This window comes from Phalacrocorax carbo, chromosome 15 (genome assembly GCF_963921805.1).
Source record: "Phalacrocorax carbo chromosome 15, bPhaCar2.1, whole genome shotgun sequence".
NCBI classification, from domain to species: Eukaryota; Metazoa; Chordata; class Aves; order Suliformes; family Phalacrocoracidae; genus Phalacrocorax; species Phalacrocorax carbo.
In genome coordinates, this window is record NC_087527.1 from 511,965 (window position 1) to 524,463 (window position 12,499).

General features: G+C 48.6%; 1 protein-coding gene across 5 annotated transcripts in view; it reads right to left on the reverse strand.

Moving 5' to 3' along the window:
- GGT1 (gamma-glutamyltransferase 1) overlaps positions 1-12,499 on the reverse strand; it is a 62,616-nt gene that overhangs the window by 25,090 nt on the left and 25,027 nt on the right. The window contains exon 1 of one of the 5 annotated variants that reach the window (XM_064465871.1): positions 10,087-10,200. The exons of 2 other annotated variants lie outside the window; for them this stretch is intronic. The gene's annotated coding sequence lies outside the window, so the exon portion shown is untranslated. Of the gene's footprint in view, positions 1-1,916; positions 2,001-8,306; positions 8,370-10,086; positions 10,201-12,499 lie in introns of those variants that run through there. 2 more of the 5 variants (XM_064465874.1, XM_064465875.1) reach the window with 2 other exon arrangements.

The window sequence follows — 12,499 nt, forward strand, 5'->3', positions numbered from 1 at the left end:
AAGGCAAACCAAAAACGACGAATCAGCCAAGAAACCTCCATTCTAAAACAATAAATGAACTCGAGACTGCATTCCCTGAAGAGGTTTCCACAGACTTCAGCAGAACTTGGAAAAGAGTTCAGTTTCCAACTGAAAAAAATATTTAGCTACCTGCTTAAATTCACCTGCCTTTGCTAAATCAAGGCTCTACAGATAGAGGAGTGTCTTAATGCCATGGAGCTGTTTTGAGTAACTTTGCCTCTCCTGGAGTAGCCATGGTCTGACTCCTGCTTGCTGCAGACAGCTGGATCAGGAAATACAGCCCAGGACTGGGACCTTGTGCTGGAATGAGAGAAGAGCCTTGGTCCTGGACAGCCCATCATATGTTAGAAGGGTTTCAGCACAAACAAAACAGCTATATGGGGACTGAGTGGATTTTCAGTGGGGGATGTTGTACCTCTTCCACTAGAGAGGTAACCAGAGCTGTTGGATTCAGCATTAGTAATCACCATGAGATGGAGATACCATAGCATAAGAAACAGCCAAGAGCAGGAGCAGGTCTTTGTTGTCCAAGTATATGTAGGAGAGGGCCATTCTTTTTGTTCTGGTAATGAGCACACAGTCTCCTGGGTGCTGTTCTGGTCCTTCATGTGTCTAAATATTCATTTGCTTGGGCAGAACCTGTTCCTTCTCACACAAATACAGTTGCCCTTGATAGTTCCTTGCAAAAGAAATTTCTTTACAAAGAATTACATGTGGTCTGCTGGGTTTATTTCAGGACGCTTCTTTCTGCTTCCACAGGCCAGCTTCCCCATCCATGACTAACCCCGACATGCACTCTGCTGAGTGCTCTCCCTGCTCTGCATCAGGAGCTCAGTTCTCTCACACAGCATTGCCCTTCCACTCTGCTTCTGGAAGACACCCCCAGCATCATCCCATTGTCCCTGCAGCTCTTCTGGCTCTGCACCTGCCTCCTGGCCTCTCCCCTTGCTGCCAGGTAAGAAACCTGCCAGTCTTGACCTCCCATCCCAACAGGGTCTGCATTTTCCAAGTTACCACTTAGAAGCACAGAATTATATGGAAAGAAGAGGTATGCAAGATCTCTGAAATTCAACCCACTCTGTAGGCCCAGCTTTCTCTGAAGAGGACTACTTGCCAGCTGGACATTGACTTAAGTAAGAATTTCTCATCGTTAGGAACCCATGAAAGCTGCCTTCCAGTGTTTGCACAGCTCTGACTTCTCTGGTAGTTTTGAGTCTTTCCTCTGTCAGACTGCTAAAGCAGCACTTTGCTTACCAGCATGCCATACTACACACAAAACCAGGGTCAAATTGAGATTTAGTCTTATAACGCTACCTTTCCACAGATCTTTTCAACCCAATAAGGAGTGAAAGAGCAGCATCAAGTTGGGTGGTAGATAGGGTAGCTTCAAAGGGTTGGATGGGGCATGCAGAGGTGAAACAGCTTGCCCAGTGACCTGACTGAGATCCCAGGTCACTAGACTCCCAGCTCCTTTCTCTGATCAGCCTCTGTCAGAAAACCCAATTCCTTTTGAAACCATCAGTTCACGTACTGCTGACCCTATCAAGCCACAGTGTTAAGTAGCTCCCCTAAAGGGTGAATCAGCAGCTGTTGAGATTGCCTGGGCAGAGACTCTGCTGCTTGTGACCTGGCCTTCATTAACTGAGAGAATCCAAAGTCAGCATAGTAGATCAAGACCTGGCAAACCCTATAAAAGAGGAACACTTGCTCTTCAAACCTGAGCCTGAAGGCTTGTGAAACAGTTACACTTTAATAAAGATTAAAGATTAAGGATTTATTAATGATTAAAGAGCTGGAAAGGTAGGTAATAAAGGGAAAGAAACAAGTCCTCTATTTCACACCCCGATCCAACCAAAATACGGAGATGATAAGACAAAATCATGCTGTTTACTCACTATTTTAAAAGCTCTGTTTTCTCTGGGTGCAGTTCACCTTCTGCTAGTGACAGCAAAAGAAGACGCTTCTGCCCTGCTCTCTTGCCCTGTATTCTTCAAGGGTTCCCAGAAGCAGGGATTTCAAAAGCAAGATCAGTGGCACAGAGCCAAGTGGCCGCAAGACTTTATATATGGGAGTGGTCAGAAAGGGAGAGTAATGTGACGAAGTCATATCTTTGAGCAGTAAAGCCAAGCCACCCTTCCCTCTCCCTGTCCCTGAGGAATTCCTGGCTCACAGGGCAAGCTGAGAACAGAGTGGTCAGACACTTTCTTTGCCATACTTTCTCACGGTAAAGGGAACAGCATAGAGGGTGGAGAGCAAGGGAAGATCAGACTTAAATGGAGATAATACTTTGCTGTTGGGTAGTCCCAGGAGTGAATCCGTACTGGCAAAGTTGTTTCCTTTTCTTCATGCATTGAACAATACTCTGACAGTTGCTGGTTTTGCCTGTGGCACAAGCCCTAACAGCAAGGACACCATTGGCATTAGAGCACTGTCACCCCCATACCACCCTCTAGGAAAATCCCATTCCTGCACTCTTTGAAGCTAGCTGATGCTGGAGCACTGCCCAGCTCCATGGCCATCTGTGGAGGAGAAGGAACGTGCATCCTGTAAAAGGTGGTGTCCTGGACACTGACCAAGGAAGTTCTTGAGAGGCACATCCTGCCCTTCTCCATCCGAGGAAGTCTTGTAGCCTGTGAATGGAGAGGAAATCTCTCAAGGATGTACTGTTGCTCTCCAAAGGAAAAAGAATTAACTTTCCATTTCCTTCATTACAGCTTTGTTGATCTTTCACTTTTGACCATGAATAACTGTGTCATGAATTAGGACAATGTGTCAAACATTGATTCAGAGCTTACAAATTATTGGTCAAGTATCTCTGGGATAGCTGTATAAAGGAGATGACAATTCTAACAGAATTGTATGCCTTCTCAGCTGATGCAACTGGAAAATGCAGGAGTCACCCCAGGCTTTCACAAAGTAGAATTCATAGAGTTGCTGTCACCTACCAGCAACAGTACCAAGATCTGCAGGATCATGCAACAGCAGCCAAATAAATGCCACCAGCTCACAGAATCAAAATCCCACAATGACAGTGCAGATTTCTTAGGCTAGTTCTTAGTTTGGGTGGGGAAGAGAGATGTGGGAATGGCTATTGCAAGCAGACCTGCTTGTGCAATATATAATGAACCGGGCTGGAGAATGATCTTACTTTTTCCCCTTCTCAGGTTATTTTTCAGCCAGAGATCTCCTCTGTCCTGTTCATATAACACTGTGCCATCCTAAGTAAGGGAGCTCTTTAAAACACTGCAAGGAGTGTTCCTGTACACCAGATCATGGTCTGAATCTCATTTACCTTAAGGAATGGGTAAATGAGCATCAAGGGACTCAAAAGACAGTATGTAACTAAGTTAGATCCCTTTCTAACTTCTAGGAAGGCTGCATAAAATTTTTTTAGATCTAGGACAAACTAACTTTCTCTTACATATGTAAGATTTGCTCACTACATTTACACTTCCCTGCAAATTACATAAACATGATCTCAGTAAACTACTCCCTCTTGTTCTGTCGCTTTGAAGGGGGCCTGACTTTGGAGCAGTTGGGATCAAAACAGAAACAATGAACATCTAATTGTTCTGATATCCTTATCCAAAGAAGACATCTGCACCCCTGGCAGGCAATTTTCAGCACGACCACCTCTGCAGCAGACATGTCCATCGCAAGGAAAGCTCCCCATTTGCTCAAGGTGCAGCATGTCTTCTACAGGTTAGATTGGAGACAGCCTAAGCATCCTGGGTGCGTGGCAGAGTAAGCTCTAACCAAATTGTAAGGACAAAGAGGAAGAACAGAGTTATAATAGGCCCATTCCCCTATTTGTCTGCTGATACTCATGGTAAGAGAGGGAGAGACACAGGGGAGACCATGTAAAGCTGCCTACCAAATCACAGCCTCCGGTGCTCACTGCATCTGCAGGAAGATACCCAAACTCCATAACCTATTCAGATTGCCAAATCCTTATCATCATCACAAAAATTTTTACAACTTAATAGCATTTTAAGCTAGTATCAGGGCCAGTGAATGTTACAGGGCAACATGAGAAAAGCATTCACATCCCCACTTTAGAGACAGGGCAACACAGTCAATCTTGCCCAGGGCTTCAGAGCAGGTCAGTTCCCAGGCTGGAATAAGGAATCTTCCTCCTAATCTCCTTTAAGCATGTTGCTAGACATCACCTCTCTTCCCTGTCATGTGTCCGATACATACAGTAAATCCAGATGCAGCTGGAAGTGACAAATGCAGAGGCTGACAATGGTCTAACTGCGCAGCACCTGGAGCTCCATCAGCTGCTGTTTTTACTGCTTCTCATGTTTTTCCCCCACTGTAAACAGGAAATGAATAAAACATGTCTCCTTGTGAAAAATGACAGCAGATTAGATTGCAGCAGAGGAGGTGGGAAGAAGTTCAAGGTGTTTGCCACTTAATGGAAAACTTGCTGATTATTATAGGAAGTTATTGGGTGACTAATTGTTGTTAAAGTACAACCAAAGCAAGAGGACCCTAAAATCAGGGGAACAAGGACTTCTCCCAGGAAGAGTCAAGGTCCACTATACAAACCTCCACAAATATTTTTTCCATTCTGCCTAAGAATCAGTGAGGCTCAGAGATGTGAGGCTTAGAAGTTACTCCTGGACATGAACGAACGCTGCCCTGGGGCTCAGCCCCAGAGGGCTGTGTGCGCAGCCTGCTCAAACTTCACCTAGGGAGAGCCGCACTTCTCAGGAAGCCTCACAACTTCTTGTCCCTTTCTCAGCAGTTTCTGCTACAGGATCAGCTCTGATCACCAGGCCTGTTGGTGCCAGCCCCCACCACTGCACACTGCAGGGCTGCTCAGCCCATCTCCGAGGGTGCTGCAGGAGCAAAGAGCTACTGATGGCTGTCTAGGTGCTGTGTGGGAGGAATTTTCACTGAGCCCCCAAGAAGGCTTTATCTAAAGGGCTAATTTGCACTGAGTGGGCAGGGGCTAAGTATTTTCTGGCTATACCTCCACCAGTATCCAGAGGGCAAACCCATCTCTGGGATGAACACCCAGAAACATGGGCTGTGGAACTCTAATTTACAGCAGGACCCTTTTCCCTGTGGGCAGGTGAGGGGGGTGCTCAGCAGCGGCACAGATAATTCATATAGCACTATGCATCATCACATATCGTGTCAGACAGCTCATGCTGTAAGTGAGAATCTGGACTTATATTTGTTTTATTCTAACGCCTCTCAGCACCTCACACACTCTGTTTGCTCCCCAGAACAACAGCCTTGGGAAATGAATGGATTTTGCTTTCTAAATATGCCACTCCCTGCAGCTCTGAGTACTCCCCTAGTCCTTTGGGCTCACAGTCCAGTTAAGACTGGGGTAATACAGTTCATCTCTGTGTGGCCATTTGCAACCCAACAGTTTTGACCTTAAGTGGGAAATGCATGGTGCAGATTTAATCTTGGTGAAAACATCCTTGAGCTGTAGCCCGTACGTGGGGTGGACACCATTGTACAATGGGGCAGGCTCCTGTCACAGCCCATGCTTCAGCAAAGCAGTCAAGTATGTTCATCTTCCACCAGCCCAAGGTCATACGCTGAAATCACTGGATGTTTCTGTCCTTTCCAGGATGGTGGTCACAAAGTTAATACAAAAGGCCGCAGAGAGAGGAGCCTCTCTGCATCTGAGTGCAGAAACCTGGCAGGTTTGATGCTCACAGCATCTCCCCTGGGCAGAGCATAACATTGGACTGGGATAAGTGCTCAGACACCAATTGATCTCCTGTCCTGAGAGAAGCAACCTGCTATCAGGAGAACAAGACTCACATCTCAAATACAGGTCCCAAAGCCCTAGATGGGAGAAAAGTGCCTGGTTTATCTGGCCCCTGGGCCAGCCTTCTTTAGGCTTGTTTGTTTTGGTGCTGCAAAGGGCACCAGAGATGGCCTTCGCTTTTGAAATGTCGGAACCACAAGCCTCGGCCTCAAAGCACCTGCAACCTATCTTGGAAATTGTGAATGGGCCAGCTGGGCAGGAGGCAGAGGCTGTACCAGCGTGGCTCCTGGGAAGAGCCACTTGCCATGGCTTTTGGAGGAGCATGCACGCTGCAGAGACTGGACAAGTAGCATTGCACAGTGACCAAGCTTGCACATGAGCTTGGCCCCATCAGCTGTCCCCCTCCATCCCACACAGCCACGTTGCTCTGCATTGGCTCCATAGCCTCTCTGCGCTGGGATGGGGCAGATGCTGGATATCTTCCCATCTGCTGAGCCCACACCTGCTGCCGTTTCCACTGCAGTGGGAATCACAGATCCCTTTACCACATTTCAACCTGATCTCTGGAGAAGGCTTTGTTTTCCCAATGTGCCAGGGCTGCAATTAGCTGGCAGAGCAGGCAGCAGGCCGGTCTCACCTGCGTGGCACAGCACAAAGGGATATGAGTGAATAAGCTGCTTTTAACCCCCGCCCTTATCAACCTGGTTGGTACCTCATACCACTTCTCCCAGGCAGGGAGAAATGGCAACAGGTGGGAAATCACAGTCATTTCTTTGGCTCTGCACTCTCAAAGATCATGGTGTCTCCCACAGGTCAAGAGGAGGGGTACTACAAACATAGGCACCCCATAAATTACAAGAGCTGCAGCAGCCAGTGCCATCAGGTACCAATGGACATTTGCAGGGGGAAAGTGGCCTCCCCAGACAAAGTCCCTCTCCTTTCCCTGCAGATGGAGGCAAAGGGGCTTCCCACAGTCTGGGTTGATATTCCCACTCTCCTCCCTCCCCCAGATGTCAGGCACATATCCCTCTGATGCCTGGGGAGACAGCATAACCGTTTTCTGATAGCCACTGTGCCTCCCTTCCCCCCACCTTGTTCCCTGCACAGTTGCTTCAGGCACTGGGGAAGAGGGATGATCTGCTGGTGAGGTCAGTCTGGTGTGTAATGGGGGTTTGGGGAAAACAGACGTTGGGGGCTCAAGGGGGATGCTCTCCCATGAGCGCTCCCATGACCAGAAATCAACTTTGAACTCCAGTGCAGTCCAGGGCAGGGCAGGCCTGTGCAGAGACAGCAGATGAGATAAGAGAGACTTTTTATTCCCACCCTCCCAAGAAAGCAGGAAGGAGCAGGGAAGAGAGGCAGAGTCCAGGGCTTGGTCCAGCTGTTCAGATCCGAGGCTACCAGAAACACTGGCTGTTCTTGAAAGGGCTTCCTGCCTCACCCCACACCACCCTGACTGCCTCACTGGCCTCTGCCACAGAGGTCCCACCACCCTTGAGCTAATTTGGGCTAGCAGAGGAGAGCACAGAAACAATGATAACAGGAATGAAAAGCAATGGGGAGGATGACACCCAGGAGAATCGTCCTGATCAAGGAGCAACATCATATCAAAGGGAAGCTGTAACGACTGGGAAGAGCCTTTTGTAAAACACACAATTGAGCCAAACCCTGCAGTTCTCACATGTTGGTCCCTCAGGAACCCCACCATGAAGACTGCACCAAAGGGGGACACCTGTGCCAGACCCGCTGCACATCCAGCAGTAACGCACACACCGCGCAGTTGCTGTCTGCCTTGTGTGTGCTTTTTAATTACAGTTTTTGTTTGCAAAGCATCTCATAGAAAAGACAAATTGCATTACTCTCAGCTTATTAAAATCACACGCAAAATTTCTCAACTGCTAATTACACCCAGGCGGCAGTGTCACCGTAATTAAGGCTGGGACGCACATTTAGGGAGACAGGAGCTCAGCTGCTGCACGACTGCTTCCCTGCACCGCTCTAACCAGACAGGCCAGCCAGAGCCAGGCTCAGCCTTGCCCAGGTCTTGACCCCTATGATACCCAGGCAGAGCAGCTACCATGCCCCAGTGGAAGATGGTGCCTGTACGGCTGAGCACCTCCTCAGCACAGGGGAACAAGTCCCCTGCACCAGACCTCCCCAGGTTACAGCTGGGCACCTGCACAGACTCTGCCACGGGCTGGGTGAAGGGAAACGCATAAGCCTTGGGGTTACAGTGCTGAGGCTTGGGGCGTGCAAGGGAGTTTAGTACTGTTTCTGCTGCTAAATAATTGCACTAAATCACGTGGCCTGCCTAGGCCTCCGTTCCCTTGCATGTAATACAGAGATTTTGGGCTCTCCTGTTAAGGGCTCTGGGGACAAACCGCAGAAAGCACTCTTGTGGGCACCCACCTCACACAAATGCTTTAACGCCTGTGTAGATTGTGGCACACCAACAGAATCGGGATCAAATTACACAGAGGAAGGTCTGAGGCCCTAGAAATGACAAATCCCAAAGACCTGAGAGACAGCAATAAAGGAGCTTACAGACCTGTGAGAACCCAGGAGCTCGCTGGAGAACCAGCCCTGCTGCCGCACCACTCGGGCTCAGAAGAGCAACTACAGGCGTGCAAAGAGCCGTGCAGGCAGCACAGCAAAACACCTGCCTGCCCTGAGCTCAGGCTCCTCAGAGCCCTCCAGCACACAGCTGGGACCAATTCAGCGTTGGGCAAGTGGGGGCTTGACACTAGGCCTGGCCTCCCGCTGCGGAGGGGATGCTTTGCAGAATACCACCTCCAGGAGGATGAAGCACTAAGTAGGGAAAGCAGATAAACACTGCGTCAGTTTCAAGACGAGTTTCCGTCCCACTGAAATCGTCACCGTTTCAGTGCTCAGCAGGATGCAGAAACAATCTAAAATTACTTCCTGCAGCCCTGGTTTCAAAGATCAGGCCCTTCAAAAGCAGTAACGTGCCAAGATCAATAGCAGGCCCCAGAGAGCTCTGAGCATGCCAGCTCCCAAACCTATCACATGCTAAGGGACAATTCTACCTTTGCATATTTAAAAAGGCTACTGAGACTTTCTAAGCAATCAGGCTTACTTAAGTACCAAGAAAAAAAAAATAAATTAGTAGGCAAATGTACATTTCAGAAACAGCATGACGTGCCTGTGCAATATATCCTGGAGAGGCAAACCTGCAGAGCTTCACAGGGAGCAAACCAGCAGATACAGTTCACAAGCAAAGAAGAGCAGAGCTCACAGACTCCTAGATGTGATCCCAAGAAGAAGAATATGTTTATCTGCTCCTTAAATTATTTTACTACTAACTCCCTTAAGTTGCTAATAAAAACTCTGGGAAGAAGATATCAGATAATTTTGAATCCATTACAAATTAAGAACGAATGATCAAAACTTCATGTGGAAAAAGCTGAGAGGGGTGCTCTCTGAATGCTAGAAGCAGCATGTTCAATATATTTACTTCTGGCCCAGTAATGAAATGGCAGAAGATAACATATGGAGCTAGCAAAGGACATCAGGAAAATTTCAAAGAGCTTGCAGAAACCAGAAAACATCTGTGAAACAGGGCAAATAAAAGCAGCTGAAATTCAATATAGAGAAATATATAATGCCTGGCTGTGACAAACTAATATGAAGGACAGATATATACTGATGGGTTTGAGTTAGCAGCTCTTTTTACCACCATTAAATATCTTATACAAATTTGTGAAATAATGCAGCAAGAAAGAAGCAAGAATTTGTTAGCTCCTGTTTCATCACCTCTTATTTAAAGCTTATAAATGAAACTGGGTCTGTAAAGAAGAAAAGTGTTCCTTTGAAAAGGAGAAAAAGGACAGAGGCAGAGTTAAGAATCAATGGCAAATTAAGCTACAGCTATAGAAGCTTTTTCAAATAACAACGACTTAGTGCAAGGAACTTACCTAAGAAATGGCATAACACAAAGATTATGTCCAATAACCTGTGCTTGTATTGAAAACCAAAGTGTTTTACAGTCTAGGGAATTCACGTAAGTAAAGCTAACTGTAGCTCCCCTTGGAATAGCTTTGAAATCTATCCAAATAGGAGAATTCCAGTTCTGAAAGAGGTCAGTATTTTCGTCGCTTAAAACACACGTGCAGTGTCAGAGCACGCCATGGGAATGCAATGCCTGAAAAGCAAAGGCAGGATTCCCAAGAGTTTTGAGCCTTCCTCTCCCTACCTGGAGCCTCTGGCAAAATAATATCACCCAGCCTCACCTCACCTCCAGCCTCCAAACAGCGTCACTCTCCCTGCTCCATCTGCCCCACAGGCACACCTGTGCGCTGCAATCCTACCTGGAGCTAAGTGGGATTTTCCATGCAGGCGGTGCGGCATCTCAGGGGTCCTCCCAGCACATCCCTGCCTGGCCCAGGGAGAGGAGAGCCTCTTCTCCAGAGCAGCCGGGCTGTTCCCCTGTGGGTGAGAGGCTGGGTCAGTCCCAGTTCTTGTACTGGGCACTAGATGGCACAGATGGGAGGAAATTCAAAGGTAGCCAGCCTATGATCTGTGGCGTTTTGGACAAGGGGGTCTGACAGTTGTCCAAAGAAGGTGGCTGCCACGGGGGATGCACTGCCAGCAGCAGCATCCCACTGGGGTATCCCCACCATGGGGTGCACCCCTTGCCACTGCCCTACTGCATCCTCTCGGCATCCCATCCTGTCCTGTCCAGCCAAAGGGTCGCCTATGATGAACCGAAGCTGGATGGCCCTGCAAGGGATGTGGCCTGCAACCATGGCCCTGCCTCCTGGACATGACCTGCTATTCCTTACAAAGCACAGGCTCACTGCCTTGGGCACGCAAACACATTCTTCGTGGAGCAGCCCTATATTTGGCTCAAACCGCATAAAAAAAGGGGGGGAATCCTCCCTGGGATCAACTGTCCTGTTTCACTGTAAGGCTGCACCTTGGGCATCAGCCTGCAGGATAACAAACACCACCTGACACCAGGAAGTGCGGAGAGGGATGCTGAGTGCCGGGTACCCCATCAGCAGTCCCTCTGGGTCCAGGGTAGGTCTGCGGAACAGCACCGTGGAACCTTTTCCTTGCCCTGTGGAATGGCGGTGCAAAGGAGCGAGGCACTTGGTCACTGCTCTTACAAGCATCTTTCTCAAGGTAAGCTTCTCCAAAGCAGCTCACTTTTCCCTCTGGTCTTCTTCCTTTTCAGCACTGCTGCCTGCAATCACTGAGGCAGTACCTGTGCCCTGGAGCCTTCCCAACCTCGTCTTCCTCAATTTCTATAAGGCGTGGATGAAATTCCTTACAAGTGAATGGTGTGGACTGACACGATGAGGCAAACATGGGCTAAGCCATGCAAAACTGCTGTAGTAAGCATGGAAGAGGCCAAAGCATTTTTTATGGTGAGAAAAAAAGCAGGGGAAGGTAGAAGGTTGTACGTTGGCCTCTGCTATTCTTACATTAGAAATTCACTTTACTTCAAAGGTTAACACAGTTAATGCGTCTGCTGAAGATCATAGGCTCTGACAGCCTGTCTGGGAAGGCTCCTGTGCTGGTTTTGGCTGAGAAGGGGTTAATTCTCCTCACTGTTGGGGTCGGCTACCTTTCCAGCAGGTAGATCAGGCTGCCAAGGTTGAAGTGGCTGAGGTGGATCTGGACTGGCAGCATAAGGGTGAACTATTTCTAGCTCGGTGGGCCCACGACACCTCAGGCCATCAAGGGAGAGATGCAACATACAGGTGGGCTCGTGATCGAGGGGTGGACTTGACCATGGACGCTATTGCGCAGGTTATCCACGAATGTGAAACGTGCGCTGCAATCAAGCAAGCGAAGCGGGTAAAGCCTCTGTGGTGTGGGGGATGATGGCTGAAATATAAATATGGGGAGGCCTGGCAAATTGGCTATATCACACTCCCACAGACCCGCCAAGGCAAGCGCCGTGTGCTTACAATGGTAGAAACAACGACTGGCTGGCTGGAAACATCTCCTGTCCCCCACGCCACTGCCCAGAACACTATCCTGGGTCTCGAAAAACAAGTGCTGTGGCGACACGGCACCCCAGAGAGGATTGAGTCAGACAACGGGACTCATTTCCGAAATAGCCTCATAAACACCTGGGCCAAAGAGCACGGCATTGAGTGGGTGTATCACATCCCCTGTCACGCACCAGCCTCTGGGAAAATGGAGCGGTACAATGGACTGTTAAAAACTACACTGAGAGCAAGGGGGGGTGGGACATTCAAGCACTGGGATACACATTTGGCAAAAGCCACGTGGTTAGTCAACACGAGGGGATCTGCCAACCGAGCTGGCCCTGCCCAGTCAGAAATCCTACATACTGTGGAAGGGGATGGAGTCCCTGTAGTGCACATGAAAAATATGCTGGGCAAAGCAGTCTGGGTCCTTCCTGCCTCAGGCAAAGGCAAACCCATTCGTGGGGTTGCTTTTGCTCGAGGACCTGGGTGCACTTGGCGGGTGATGTGGGAGGATGGAGAAATCCGATGTGTGCCTCAAGGGGATTTGATTTTGGGCGAAAACAGTCAATGAACTGCATGGCACAATGTGAACTGCTATATAATACTGTGTGTCACCTCTGCGTTGTATCAATGATATCAGAGTACGAGCCTCCCAACCCATGGAAGATCAACTGTGAAACAAGTGCAGCAGTGATGGAACGATGACTGACTCGGTATGCAGCGACCCAACGCCACTCACCATCCCTCCCACCCTGAAAGACTGATACAACAGATGGAG